Source organism: Achroia grisella, unplaced genomic scaffold, assembly GCF_030625045.1.
Source record: "Achroia grisella isolate CSIRO2021 unplaced genomic scaffold, CSIRO_AGI_Agris_v1 utg640, whole genome shotgun sequence".
In the NCBI taxonomy this organism is placed as follows: Eukaryota; Metazoa; Arthropoda; class Insecta; order Lepidoptera; family Pyralidae; genus Achroia; species Achroia grisella.
This window is the reverse complement of record NW_026712977.1, coordinates 2,327,994-2,343,965: the sequence shown is the minus strand read 5'-3', so window position 1 is coordinate 2,343,965 and position 15,972 is coordinate 2,327,994. Positions and strand designations below refer to the sequence as shown.

The window sequence follows — 15,972 nt, the reverse complement described above, 5'->3', positions numbered from 1 at the left end:
TATGTTTTTGAGCGGTAATATCATAATATATTATAATTGCGATAATATAATATCTGATTTCCAATTTTTTCTTGACTTAGCACAAATCAGGGACATTACATGACCGTGGTGCCGTTGAAATCTGAAGGCAACAGTAACCCACTTCAATCAAGATCGTCGTTTGCTTGCTTACCATCCTTCTCAGTCATATACAAAAAAAGCTCTACTATGCTATCCATCACCGTCCAGCATCGCTTATCTTTAACGTTTGTAAATATATAATTTAATTCCAAAATATCATTTTTTATATAAATTCATGTTGGTGGCGATAAACAATATTTTTATAGTATAGTCGTTTATTCTATATGAATTTACATAAATGTATCTCCAGTAGATGATGCAAATCATCCCTAGAGTGATTGCACGTGTGGGGCTGACCAATTCGAAACGGGTGTCATGGGAAACGGTAGCTCAATTGATGAAATTGCCCACTATATATGAAGGTAATATTTGGTACCCAACTACTGAAAGAATGATGTCATATTCTTGTACAAGTGTATGTGTTATTTCTATGTCCCGAACTTTGGTGTGAATTGTATGCTAATCGAATAGGTTATGAGTCTGAATAAACGATGTGCCGTTGAATTGAGCAAATATTAATTGCACTTGAGAACAGTACAATTTCTGCAGTTTTCATTCTGTCACGTTCACTTATTAAACAAGAATACTAGAATCGAATAATTTCTGCAATATCTACATTATTAACACTGTATAAATATTATATGAACAGAGAGAGAAAATTAGTAAGGCGAATTGGACGGTAGTGTTTAGATATAGTAATAAAATATCAACGTGCATTAAAAATTGCACAAAGCAAACGTGAAAAGAATTTTCACGTTAGTTTAGAAAATTATGTTAGGTTTTTAAGTCGAAGTTTAATTTACAATGCAATCCATATGAATGCAAATTTCGTCAACACAAAATTTAAAACGTTAAGCATGCAAAGAGAATGACGCTGTTGGGTTACAGTTATGCATAAAATATTCTAGAAAAAGCTCGGCTTTAGTTAAAGCCTGGGTTAGCCAAGGCACCGGGAGGCGGTGTCGTCTCCCTCCCATGCGTCATAGCATACTGATTGATATTTATTGGAGGCTCGTAAATACGGTGTTATCACGCTACGACATCCATTTAATAACATACTGAATCTGTCGAAACAGAATCTGGGGTGCGACATGCATAATCCTGTGTAGGGTTGACCGCTTTGAGTTTTGTAATTGATTTATAGTTTAATTCAAGGTCCTTGTAAAGATAAATACTGTTATAGATATTTGCAGGTTTGCAATTTTTTTCTTTTTTACTCTGTACCTTTCTCACAACCTCATCTAGTTCTAAGCTAAGCGGAGTTTGTGTTCTGATTACTTGGCAACTGATAGAAATATTAGAATACATATTTTTTTGGAAATACATTCATAATATACATAGAACACACCCAAACCAATATACACAATCACACTCATGGATACAAATGTTTCATTTTGAACCTGCGACCGCCGGAAAGTAAAGCGGTGTGCTAAACCGCTAGACCACCCAGGCCTCAATCAAAATCAAGTAAAACTTGTAATACTTTAAATGTGAAAATGGGTATTTTTAATAAATTTTAGTATCATTAAATTTTGAATGCGTTGTGTACGAGATTCTTCTCTATCCTTCTCCATATTAGCATGTATTTATTTTGTTTAATAATTCCAGATAGGTACAGAAAACAAACTGGGACTGTAACTAGTTTTTACATCTGACCACATATTGCAAAAGCCAGAATACAGGATATTAAGTTTTTAATGCTCTATTGTTGAGCCTGCGAAATATACATTAACGGTATTGTCATTATGTTCTTATGGGATAGCATACAAATTCGCAGATGACATATGCGTTCACACTGCACAGGTAGACGCGTAATGAAAAGAGTATATAAAATAATTGAAACAAAGACTATTCTGGCTCCGTAACTAATTATGTTGGACTAACAGCAAATTAACAAAACAACTCGAATCACGCTACCGCCGTTCCTGCAGCTTGTTAGCAGTTCTACAAAACTATACCTGGAATCAGAACTCACTAACACAATTGTTTCTCGACGTAAATCCACCTGAAACATCTACACACTACTCTAAAATCGAGGGTAATATTGGAGTAGTGATGAGGATAGTCTGAAGTGCTTCCCATATCGCTTCGTGTAACCAAATCGAGGTTGATTTCATTTACTGTGCCTGCCGAGTCAATTATACCCACACCGAACTGCTCCGATAATGCTCTTAATTTTAGTATCGTGTAGACCGTTTATGAAGTGCTCAAACTTGTTACATAATACCTGCGCCGAATTGTACGAGTATGCTTCAAAATCTAACTGGGAACCTCACACAGATCATTATCTCTGATAGACTTAATGCTTTATTAGTTCAACTATGAAATACAATCTACCAGCTACCGTAGATCGTAGAGATACTCAATATGTGTAGTATAATATTCACTTGCAGTTGCTTACATTTATTAACTAAATAAAATGAAATGCTATTCTCTTTGCGGTAGAATGTAGGAATGATGTATAAAACGTTACCGCTATAGGTTATATATTTTATCTATAGGTTAATGGATAAGAATTATTTATACTTCCATAAAAAACAACGACTACTTTACTCCCGAAATCATACATATAATAATATTGTAATCGAGACCTGTTTTTCTTTGTTACTGAGGTAAACGTTATTTGTTTAAACACTTTTTGTTCATTTATTTATAATCTCTGAAATAACTTAGTCTATTTGAATGCGGTTCATTGATTTATTGGAGCATACTTCCCCATTTAGTGTTTGTTTCATCATTGCAGCTGAGTACTAATGAATATACAAATAACAGATAAATATGGATAACAATATTTACTTTATCATTTCCAGAATTGGAATAATAATTAATTAATTCGAATAATAAATGAATAGAAAGAAATAGAGAAACAATGAATAAATACTTTAATTCTCAGTTGTTTTACTCGTCAAATTATTGTAATATTTTCATAGAATCTAAAAAAATCTGAATTTACAATAACTGAACTATATAGATATAATAGTAGTACCACAGATAACATAATATTACATACATAGTAGTACTGTATGTATGTACCAGTACCTCCACAAAGTAAATACTACGAACGTTCACACGTGTAAATTATGAGTACTTAAATTATTTACCATTAAGTATCAATATTTATATATTGATCTCTGAATTGTGAAATAGCAATATTATTAATTTTATAAATGCGAAAGTTTGTTTGTTACCTTTTCACAACTAACGACCGAACTGATCTTAATTAAATTTGACATGAGGGTAGGCTATATCGCGAGGACGGTCATAGGCTATCTCTTACTTCAAAAAAGGAAACATAGATGCGGGTAACAACTGGTAACAATAAAATAAAAATAATATCTAAATGCTTTACACACGTGAGTATCGGATCAGCTTACATATTTCTGACCAAGGTGCAAGATTGAAACTGTAATATGGTATAAGGCGATTAGGTGAACAAAGCGCAACAGGTGACAATATCTACGACAATCACATCACATAATCCTACCATTGTATCTACGATCCATGAGGAGTAGGTTATAAAGTTAATATTTATTTAAACATATAACTTAAATGCACGCAATATAATATATAATAGTACAGCTACGGAGCTTAACATCAAACGGCAATATCTACCCGTCAACAATAAGTGGTACAGAGTATAATTGTCGGCAAAGCAAATACAATATAATTAAAAATAAAACTAGGCATAAAATATAAATAAAACGTTAAATATTCTGTATAAAATTCAACATAATACATAGGTGAATTTTATGAATTTCGACATAGTCTACATGTTTTTTCATAATTTACGTAATAGTGTATTAAAATTGACTGAAGATTGTCTCTTTACCTGGTTGTGTGTTAATGCTTCGCGCAAAAATGGTTGGAAGAATTTGTAAAATTTTCACAGAAAAAACGTTGCGAAAATGTGAGATAATTTTGTGAAAATTTTATTTACACCCAGCGGCCCGAATGCCTGTACTGTAATACACATGGTGTATTAATTGTTTATCAAACCATAGAATAAAAATTCTACTAATCATTGGTATTTAGTTTTACTATAATTGCCTATTAATAGATTTACTCTTGATTGATTTGATCTTACATGTACAGTATTGTACAGACTGTCAGTTATATATTTGTTATATGTATAGATTTATATTAGGAACATTACTGTTTAATAACAAATGAGTTTGGAACAAATCCTAAAATAATCTCCTACAGCAGCTATCCAAGAGAGATAGATTTATTTTGAAATTGTTTACTTGTTAAATAACAAAAAGATTTTCCAACGGTTACCTACCGCTAAGAACAAACTTTATATTTTTGATGTGACGAAGTCTGTCTGATATTTTATTAAGTACCTTGGCGGTTGTCCGTGGGTCGTGGAGTTGGAGGGGTGGAGGGGGTGTGAAAAATTCAGAGTTTCCCGTCATCTCGGCAGCCGTACGGCAAAACACAGTACTGCTTTATTAACCGACTTTAAAATGAAGCCTATTTTCGTATCAATTGTACCTTTATATACATATATCGGTAGGGATTTTCTGTAAACTTTCATAACAGATGGAGTCGAATTTTCTTAGAACAATTATTAATCAATCCAAATAAAAAAAATATTATAATTAATCTACCGTATTATTTCAGTTCGGTTTTCGGTAATGCTTTATGTCGGTCAGTCATATGACATGTATTCTCTACGAACACCAAATTCTTAAAAAGGAAGAGATATCAAGGTTTCGTATGTTCTCTTTATAGGCATATATGATTCCAACACAAGCATTACAATTCGGAAGTCATTCGAGTTTTGCTCCAAGCAATGCAAATGACTGCATTACACAGGTTCTCAATGTTTAATTTATTCATCAGAGAAAGCGATTCCAATTGTTTATTCGCAGTTAACAATAGAAGGCACGTGTGTCATGGTAACTATTTAAGGATTGATTCGGTAATTACAATTGAGAGCTAATATGTGAAAGTTTTGGAAAGCCATTTGCTCGCAAACATTCGGAAATCATATTTGTCCGTCATTACTCTCTCACTAATAATTTCAGATATTCCATAATAGAGGTTCATGCAAACATTCCTGTTTAATGAAACTGATAGACTAGCTAATTTTATATTACATACACACGTTGCTTAGTTAAGTCTACGTTTGTATTTTCGTTTATAACAACAATAATATCACAATTTTAATGTTACATAAATAAGTTGTTGATTTCTATGTTATTAAAACATACTATGTTTTATTGTAACTTTTTGTTAGCTTTACTCGGTATCAAAAGCCACTATCTCACATTCAGTTTTTAAAATTTTGTTCATAAGGACTACAAGTAATTGTATAGGACTGTACTCTACTGTCATTTAATGAATATTTCTAGGGACTATTGTCTGTACAGATACCATTATTAGTCAATATGTAGACAATAGAGATTTCATGAATGTTTCGCTTTTATATAAGTATCAGTTACAACGTTTTGTTTATCGCTGATAGGTTTGACTGAAGTATCACGAGGCTAGCCTCGTGAAAGAGGACAGTTGAAACTTTGCTATTCACATTTAAAATATTAATAAAAATTTAACTGATCATTGCGCATAAAATATAAACGAGAAGATTATTACTAATTGTTGGAACTATTGTCTCTGCGTTTGTTTGTTAACTAGTAGGTATGTAAGTTATAATCAATGTAAAGAAGTCTTTTACAATTACACATATAAAAATATACATTTTTAAATATTTCTTTATTAGTTATATCAAATAATAATAATTACTATCAATTCATATTAGTTTATTATTGTATTTTATTTTTAAAGTCAAAAGAAAATGTATTTATAGTTATTTCTAATAACTTTAAAATAAAATGTATTTTCTATATTAAGTACACGTAATATAAGTATATAATCTACAGAAATATAGGAAGAAGATATATTTATTCTCTACAACACATGTTACATGAAATGGGAATTAAAAATAAATATATTGGAGCACTAATGTACATTATCGAATAGGGCTCCACTGAGTTAACGCCGTGATGAGGGGTCACGGCACTGATATTCTATCCTCGTCACAGGAATATTTTAGTATTAGATATTATAGATTAGATGACATCTATCATAATCATCGATTCAGAAATCTTTATATTATAGCTTTCACCGGGGGATATCCCATTGCTTTTATAACAGCCCAGTTTGATCATGGCAATCGTCATTCACTTCACTTACCGTCCAATGAAATATCTGACATACCAGTTTAAACCAGTTGTTTCCGGTTCTGCCACTTTCCCCTGAGGTACGATTCGCGGTAATAGCAGGACTCCATATGAGGTAACTGACGTACAATACTTGTTGATTTATTATATTACTGTTTAAATAAATATTTATGTATTGGAATTTAACTTTATTTTTCTAAAATAAAAGTAGCTACTCCTTATTACATAAGCTGTCTGCCAAAAAAGTCTCGTCAAAATCGGTCATTCATCAGTCATTTCAGAGATTAGCCGGAATAAACAGACAGACAGACTAAAATTGTAAAACATGTTATTTTGGCGTATGTGCCGTATGTATATTTATATGCGTGTAGTAAAAATCGATTATTCCAATATTACAAACAGACACTCCAATTTTATTTATATGTATAGATGTATATTAGTTGAAATGACAAACAAACTGACAGACCACCTGGTGTTAAGCGGTAACTGTCGACTGCAAATATGAACAGAACTATGGACATCACGTTCTCGTGTGACATTATTGAAATCACTCCTACGTTGCCATTCCGGAGACCTAAGATGTCAGGCGTCTTCTCTCGTTATTTCACTGGCTTACCTAATACCAACCGAAACGAAACACAGCAAGCTACTTGGTGACTGTAACTCACTCAGACAACTTTTCACAAAATCTATGTCAGTTATTTTTTTATAGAATAACCACTACGAAAGGCTTACGTGATAGAAAGTAATTTCAGTCGCTTATAGATAAAAATTCAGCAGTGGACGTCTTCCGGCCTGAAATGATGATGATAGAGAAAAATTACATAATGATACATCAGAGCATAACTACAAACAGTGCTCTGTACAAATCCCGTTGCTTTGTCGACTTGTATTAGAAGCTTAACCATGGAATAATACTGTTAATACATAGTTAACAAGTAAGAACAAAGGTTACTATAGATACAGACTCAAGTAATGTTATGGATTTATGTCGTTTCTATTGCCTTTTATGAATAAGCTGTCTGGCTTGATACCTATTTATACTTTACATTGTGCGTAGAGTACACCTATGCGTATATTTATCTACCAAAGGATATTAAATACAAAATACTACTCTACCAACGGTAGAAATTATTCAAAATTCCTGAATTTGTCTATACATTTGAGTCCGTACTTTTGAACCTTGTTTTATCTATTCACTATCCTAGAATACTACTTATCCTATCCTAGAACAATTTTAAGGGAATACTCAACTATTCAATACATGAGCAGTATAACCTAATCTCAATATCGATTTCAATCTGATACATTTGTGTATTGAAACATATTGAAATGTAATCAAGAGACGTTTATATTTCAAAATTGTCATTGGATCGAGTTAGTTTCAAGAGGAGACATTGAGACTCGCATCGATTTAGACAGAACAATTTTCGTGTATAAATATCTCTACATGTAGTTACATGAATTCAAAATAGGTATCTCCTAATAATAGTATAGACAGTACTTATTTGATCACTATATGAAATACTAATAAACACTAATATATTCATATTTTATTCTGAATATATTATACGGCCTGTCGCAAATAAACTGTTCAATTATTCCGCGATGATCGACACAATTTTAACTGAAACTGAATCAGCGAACTGACTTTGATGCGGTTGAATAGAGATAAAATGATTTAGATGCGTGATGTGCGCGATATTGTTTATACATCTGTCTGTGCCTTTTCTGTGTAGTTATTAATAACACTTAATGGTAAATATAATTACAAATATAGATGAAATTATGAACCAATGCGTATATAACCATGATTATTAGCAGAAATGTATTTTACAACGCAAAATATTTATTTATTTTGAATTGCATACACTATAAATTTATAATATAATATATTAACAGTACATATATGGGCCCTGTATGGAGTGAAGGTTTTAAGTGAAGAACGATCGTATTAAGTATTATTAATTGTACTAAGGAATGAATCTGAATGAAATTTGAAATAAAATCCGGTGTAGCATCCTCTTAGCGCGTCCTATCCTATAGTGCGTCTGCTAAAAATTCTTTTACTGTACCATAAACTCTTTCCAATTAGTAATTTCCTAAGCCTTCTCTTAAATGTATTATTTATATTCTTGATTTATAGTTTCGGGGATTTTACATCAGTTGTATTCACTTTCACAATGCCAGATGGATTGTTGAGTACGACCCAAGATCGTGGGAAAATACATTGTTCTAAAGGCTAATAACTATGCTTATATGGCTAATGATTAAAAAAAATCCATTGAGTTTCTTGCTGTTTCCTGTCAACTTAGGTAGTTAGCCGATGTCGATGATAGGGGTAATATTAATAAATGTTGACGTTGATAAGGTATCCGAAATTGATAAATTATTTAGACTCTGACTTAATCATGTACCTTGAAACGTATTGTACAAATGCAGATCAATAAGAGATGTATACGCTTGTTAATTTTTATTATATCCAACAATGATAGCAGATCTTACAAAGATTGCTAACATACAATGGTTTAGGTATAACACACATATATAAACACACACACAGATTTTATTTTTCTAGTACAAAAACCCTGTACAAGCACAAATACAAGAATTGATAATTGAACCATACAGATTAAATGACATTAAATACTAATTCAAAATGGCGTAGCTGAGGGGGCTATAGCCCCGGTCGACATACGAAAAGGGTGAGCTAACTTTACGATTTTTTTTAGTAATAAAAAGACCCTATGGTGTACTCATTTCATTTACTAAAAATTACAATTTCCGGTTCGCCCAAGGCGAGGAAAGTCCATGCTTCGCCACTGCTAACTCGCTACCAAACAACTAAAACAACATATTAACTAATTAAAGCGACACGACTCCAACATACAAAACTACAACTTTTATTCGCGCAATACAAAACATAAAAGTGCATGTAACAAGTTGGATATTACAAACTAACAAAAGTCACAACAAAATGAGAAAGTCAACAAGATAACATTGACATTTGCAATTTTTACCCGCAGGAGACCCAGGAGCGTAGTTTTGCGAACTCTATTAACAAACTCAACAACCTATTGATATGAGAATGTTAAGCGACACTCGACAACAGGTATCTGCACTTTCACCGAAATCGGTTCAATGATTTCTATATAACATCCGGGTAATAACAATCAGGCAAATAACAATTAAAAAGAAAACAATATTCCATTTTATTCTCTATTTTATACCAAAATTCACTCCTTTCTAGATTTTTTTGAAATACAAACTATGTTCATCTTTGTAATAATAGTAATACATCCTCATATCAAATTTGATTAAAATGCGTTTAGCCATATTTTCGTTAAAAGACAGCAAACAGGTAGACACACTTTCGCATTGGTATGGATAAACAACACAATACTATTTTATTCAATATATATGAAATGTCAATATTTATGAAAATGAAAGTAAAAGAATATTTATATTTACTTACTATAAAAAACAAACTGGACATCGTCCTTAAAACCTAGTTATTCAAATGAATTTCAATAATGTAATATTATGTTAATAATATCGCATAACGTATGCTTTATAATAAATTGCATTAATGAATATAATATAAATTTTTGGGAAAAAGGACTTTAAGATCGAAATCTTAAAGTCGATTTCGAAGTATTCCTAACTTTTGAGTTAATGCGCTATATATAAGCGCGCAAATATGTTTAAGCTTACGTTTTTCGGTATTTTTATATAATATCTAACTGTCCATAATAAACGAGTCAAACTTGTTTTATGGAGATGTGATTGGCCTGACATGATTGGACTAGGACTATGATTGTACAGTTTTCGCTTTTAACGATTTCTTGTATAGATGATAATTAATTTAATCAAATTATACCGTTATCTTAGATATGATTACTACACCCGTTTTAAATTAGTCGTAACCTAATCTGATTGTCGATTTATTTACATGTTTACATTATTAGAGTAAGAACAACTTTCTTGATTGAATAAACAAATGTACGTTAATTAAAAGAAGTATTGCTATTCAAAAGTACTTATATTTAAGTTTATTTGAATAAAAAAATATTCTATTTAGATTCAATCGATTTCCATGATACATCCATCTTAAGTTTTTTTACAATTCTATTTTTTTTTTTATTTGAACATTACTTATCGAAAGTGTTGCTACTGAATAATTTATCATACAATTACCCGATAATGTATAAACACTGTTTAATTAATATTTCACAGTTGTCGTATGCGCTTATATAACTCTAGGAGACATAATGTACACATGAACTTTATGTGAAAGTGAAAGTTGCCGGTTCACGACGCGACCTGGGTATAGAGACAGGCCAGTTGATGATTTCCTGCCTGCCGATTGCATAAGTATTATTGTCTAGATTATTTACTTGCTAGGTGGTGAAGCATCATATATACTAGTGGTCGACCAATGGTCAAAATTCTGCTGTAATTCATTTAATTTATAAACAACATTATTAAGGTATTATTTTCAAAGACTATAGATAACTAATATAAGAGATAAATAATATTAATCTATTCTCAATTTGATCACAGACTATAACAATAAACCAATGAGTATATATGCGTATGTAAATTACATCGTTGTGAGTTTTTTATTAATTAAAAGTATTTTTCAGTAAGAAAAATATTAGTATTCTGCACTCCTTGTCAATATAAACTATATCATACTCCGTCTGCGCAAATTTTGTAAAAAGTGTGATACAAAGTTTTTGCATCATATGTTAATATAATTATGTATTTCAGTGATAGTCATAAAGAGTTGGTACTCTTAGGCTAGGTAGCCGAAGGCTAATAACGTTACTCCTATTCACGAATAAAAAAAATTCAAAGTAACAAGGTGCATTTCGACGCATACGCCCTGCACGCTCATGTAATCCTTTTAGACTGAAAACTAGAAAAAATATTTTCACATTTTCGTATTATTTCATGATGAAAGTGTTTCACGAAACGAAATCAGCTTAACCGATAATGATTTCAATCATATATTGTGGGTATAAGTGATTATTTTATTTTAATTAGTTTACAGACAGATTATTATTTTATTACAATTAAATATTTAATTAACAAATAATTACGAACAGTATTCTTTGAGTCTATGAAGGATTTAACCGCTTTTATATTAATAATGCAGTTAGATCAACATTTATTTTTAACGTGTATTTTTTATTACAAAATACAATAATACAAGGGGTAGTGTAAATACATAGTGTATTTATAATATAAGTGCATTCAGGTAAGGAAGTAAATAAAAGGAAAGATGCACGTATAATTTAATCTTTAGCATAATGTATAAGCTACTATACGGCTTGATGGATTTTATTAAAAGCATGTCGTAAAATTCTTCTTAATTATACATTCAGGATGTGTTAAAATTGTGTGTGAAATAATTAAATCTTGCAATTTTAAAAAGTCGGAAGTTTTCTTTGTTACCATCAGGGTCTTTGTTTAATAATTCAATTAGGTTTTTTTTAAATCAATCCTACGTAAATATGTTATGCTACGAGTATATTTATTTGAATGACACTTTGTATATACCACAAACTTTTTACTTAACAAATGCACGCAATATCACGGGATACATACATATATGTAGTATTATATATTTCAAGTACGTATTTTTTTTAATTTACCTATCCACCACCACCTTCATTCTTATATAATAAAACAAAAGCAAATCCGTAACAATATATTATAAATTACAATGAATATCTTAAAACTAGCTATGCCCGCTACTTCGTTCGCACAGCGCACCCAAAGGAAGCCCTCAAATATCAAATAATTTCAACGTTTTTTCACTGATGCTTCGTTTCTATTGGTCGTAGCGTAATGTTATATAGCTTAAAGCCTTCCTCGTCAATGGGCTATGCAACACAAAATGAATTTTTCAAATCGAACCAGTAGTTCCTAAGCTTAGTGCGTTCAAACAAACAAATTCTCCAGCTTTATAATACATACATATATATATTAGTATAGATTATCACCTTTAAATGACAAGGCAATTGGATTAATTGTTCAAGACACTGGATAGCCTGCGTTATATACGGAATGTATACGAAGGATTAACTAGATGTCCTTTGTCTAGATATACTGCAATTTTAATTATGAAGTCTACTTGAACAATAATTCCGTATTCATAACTACCACCGTCTCAAGATGCGTCTATGTTACCTATTTAGCAAGGTGGTCTGAGTGCAGGGTTATCAACATAAAGTATTAATTCTATTACGAAGACATAAAAAATCTCGTATTTTGACTCAATTTCCCTCTCTAACATCGCCCATAATCACATTTTAACCGATTTCCATATGTTAAAAATATTTAACACTTTTACAAACTTTAAAATTTCATTATACCGACCTGTACAATGACACTCGTATGGTTGGCAGCCCTGTCCGAGAGAGACAATGACAGTATTAAAGTCAAACGTCTTAAATTACATTGTGCAAAGTTTAGTGTGCTCTGTGCTGTGAAAAATAGAACAAAACAATGTAAAATAGTCTTTAAACATTTTACAATTAAGCCCTTTTACAAGTGTGCAATATATAATATGTATAGAAAACACTTATATTATTATATAACTTAATATTACAAGTAATCAAACCGACTCGTAGTCATAGAATACTGTGATGATATTCACAGAGTACCTACTGGTGTATGTAGGAGAAGACTAGAAAGTGATTCCAATTTCCAATACTAATACTATGGAAATATTTTAAAGATTTATTGCTGATAGTTAAATTTTCTAGATTTATACATTATGTTCGGAAATGTGATATGACGTAAATTAGGACCCCTCCCATCTATTTTATCAACAAAATTTAAATTTTATAATTATTATAAGCATATCTGAAAGAAAAGTGAAATGTATAATGAAATTTCACACGAGTGTACAAAACGTATAATTGAATATAATAATCTGCGAAGAAACCGAACAAACCGCCAATGTGTCTATATATATTTTTAAAAATAATGGAGATTTAGTAATCACATTAAAAAAAAAATTCTTTCATAAAAACGAAACGATATAAAAAAGTCAAGTAGTAAGTTAACACAATACTTATTACCTATAGTATACTTGTAACATAAACTATGACTTCGTAGTATTGATCTGTCATCTAGTTCAATAGCTATAAGTGAATTTCTCTTGAATTATACAATGTTGCTTCGAAAAATCTTTGTCACTGCTATGATTTTTCATTGCGTTACACAGAAGACCGACCACAGACTACATAGAGATTAAAGAGTACTGCATCTACTAATACTACCTACTACAAACACTCAACTAAACAACCTACACAGATAGACGGACGATCGTAAACCAACTTATGTTTTTATCGCTATACATTGCCGCGATCTAAGATTTTCTCGGGAAATGCAAAACCTCGTAACCATAAACCGACGCTCAAATAATCTTCGTATGTACATAGGTACAGCGATAAAATATTACTACTTACTCGTATTAAAATCACTTATAAGAGTGATTCGTTAAATCCTCGTATTTTATATTATAGATATAGGTACAAAGGGAAATTTCAGAACTTCTGGCAACGTTGTTTAATCTACAATTGTACAGAAAATAATGGAAGGCGACAGACACTGCAGCACTGGACTAAGTTAATTTCAACATTCAATTGATACGACAGGCGGGAAGCGACGACTTTTGCTATTATATATTTCTACATAAACATCGACAGTAATAAAACTCAATATAATCAACGTTCACCACAATACTACAGGTCATAATGATATATGGGATAACAATCGTGATAATGTTATGTAGTTAACAAAAACAGAGTAAAATATTAAATTTTCGATTTCACATTACTCACTCACTATATAACTCCCGGCTTTGTGGCGTAGTTCAGAAATTACTGCATTGAATATTTTAAGTATCATTCAGACTTTAAAGAAGTTACAATCTCTTTACATTATTTTTATGTCCAAGTATATCTGTTTGTAAGTTGCCCTTGTAAACGATAGTTTTTTTAAAATCAATTACAATATTGAATTCATTTGAAAACGAATCCATATAAAATGTATGTTTTTATTTATTTTTTAGTAATATACGCGTGGCCATAATTACAGTTGATCTTAAAACTTTGACTTATTGCTTGCTTTAGGTTAGGTTAAACATAATATGAATAATTTGCAGTAGATGAACATAGAATAATATTATATATCACATTTTGACCTACGTAATGCACCAAGTACCATTACCGGATAATTTTATACGAAATTATGGATATCAAATGATGAACTATACCTATATAATATTTAAACAACAAACAACATATTTTAATTTCTAAGCATTATTTGCACATTGACGAGTTAATAACAAAGCCGGGTTATATAACCACAACAATATACGTAAACAAAGTCTGTTTTGTACTTTTGTCCTACATTTTGTATTCCAGATGCCGGATAAAATTGAGGCGTAATAAAAATGGGTAACGCTTGAGAAAATCTAGCACAGACTATTTACTCCTTAATTAGAATATGGCGCTGATATCGATGCAAATTTAAACAATCCTGTCAGATTTGTTTATTGTGAAACGTTTCTTACGCATACGATTAGTGATCTTTGTCCATTTTATTCCTTATTTATTTATTTAAATAACCTTGTTGACCGAATTTATATTCTATTCCATTTTAATAAAGTATTACTTTATTAAAATAGGCTAGTTATTTAGGCATCAGTAATTTTTTCGATTGAACAGATACAGTAATCATTAATAATTTAAAAAAAATTTTTTTAGATACTCAGTAATCTTTATCCTACTAAATAAACTTATTGTTAATATTATCTATGTTAAATTCAAACCTATAAAAAAACTAGCCTATTTAGTATGTTTGTTTTTTTTTGAGTAGGTATTTACTGAAATGAATTAACTATTGTAACTTTGTTTACGATTAATCTATTACAATGGTAGTATTACTATTGTAATAGATTAATCGTAAACTTAGTCAGTCAATACAAAAGAATCTATCATCATCTAAAAATACTGTCAGAGAAAAGCCAATATTACTTCTCTACACTGCCAGTAGGGAGCTGACGTGTATGTATATAGCAAGATAGTTAAGCGATACGTTCATAGACCACAGTAAATTTCCTAGAGAATATTATAACCCGTAAATGGTTCTACCAAACTGTCCCGGGAACAAAGGCCTATGTAATAGTGTTGTTTCAACGCCGATTTATCTGATGCCCCGGACAGGATATATGGACAGCGGCTGAGCCCAATCGTTAAATATAATTATTGTTTATCTACAGGACATTGTTTCCGCTTCTAAGACTCAATTTAGCGTATTATTTTTAATAATTATTATCCATTACTTATATTATATGAATTCATTACTATATTAGAAAAAAGTAATATATTATGTCGTAATAGCGTAACAAAGTCACTTTTTGATTTAGAATAAATAATAGGTTTCCAATAACTATCCGTAATGGATTTTTAGTAATATTGGCAAACAAGCATACGGCCAATCCGATGGCCAATAAACTCTGACGATTAACATTTCTCCTACAACATTAATACAATCGCGTTGAACATGTGTAGGTATACAAATTGTGGCCAATTTATTGCCTTCTAAATATTCTATCAGTTTTACTAATATTATGAATGTGAATCTG

At 30.9% G+C, this 15,972-nt stretch overlaps 1 protein-coding gene across 2 annotated transcripts in view; it reads left to right on the top strand.

The window, feature by feature from the left end:
- LOC131849109 (FK506-binding protein 2) overlaps positions 1-15,972 on the top strand; it is a 67,409-nt gene that overhangs the window by 43,454 nt on the left and 7,983 nt on the right. The window lies entirely within an intron of this gene.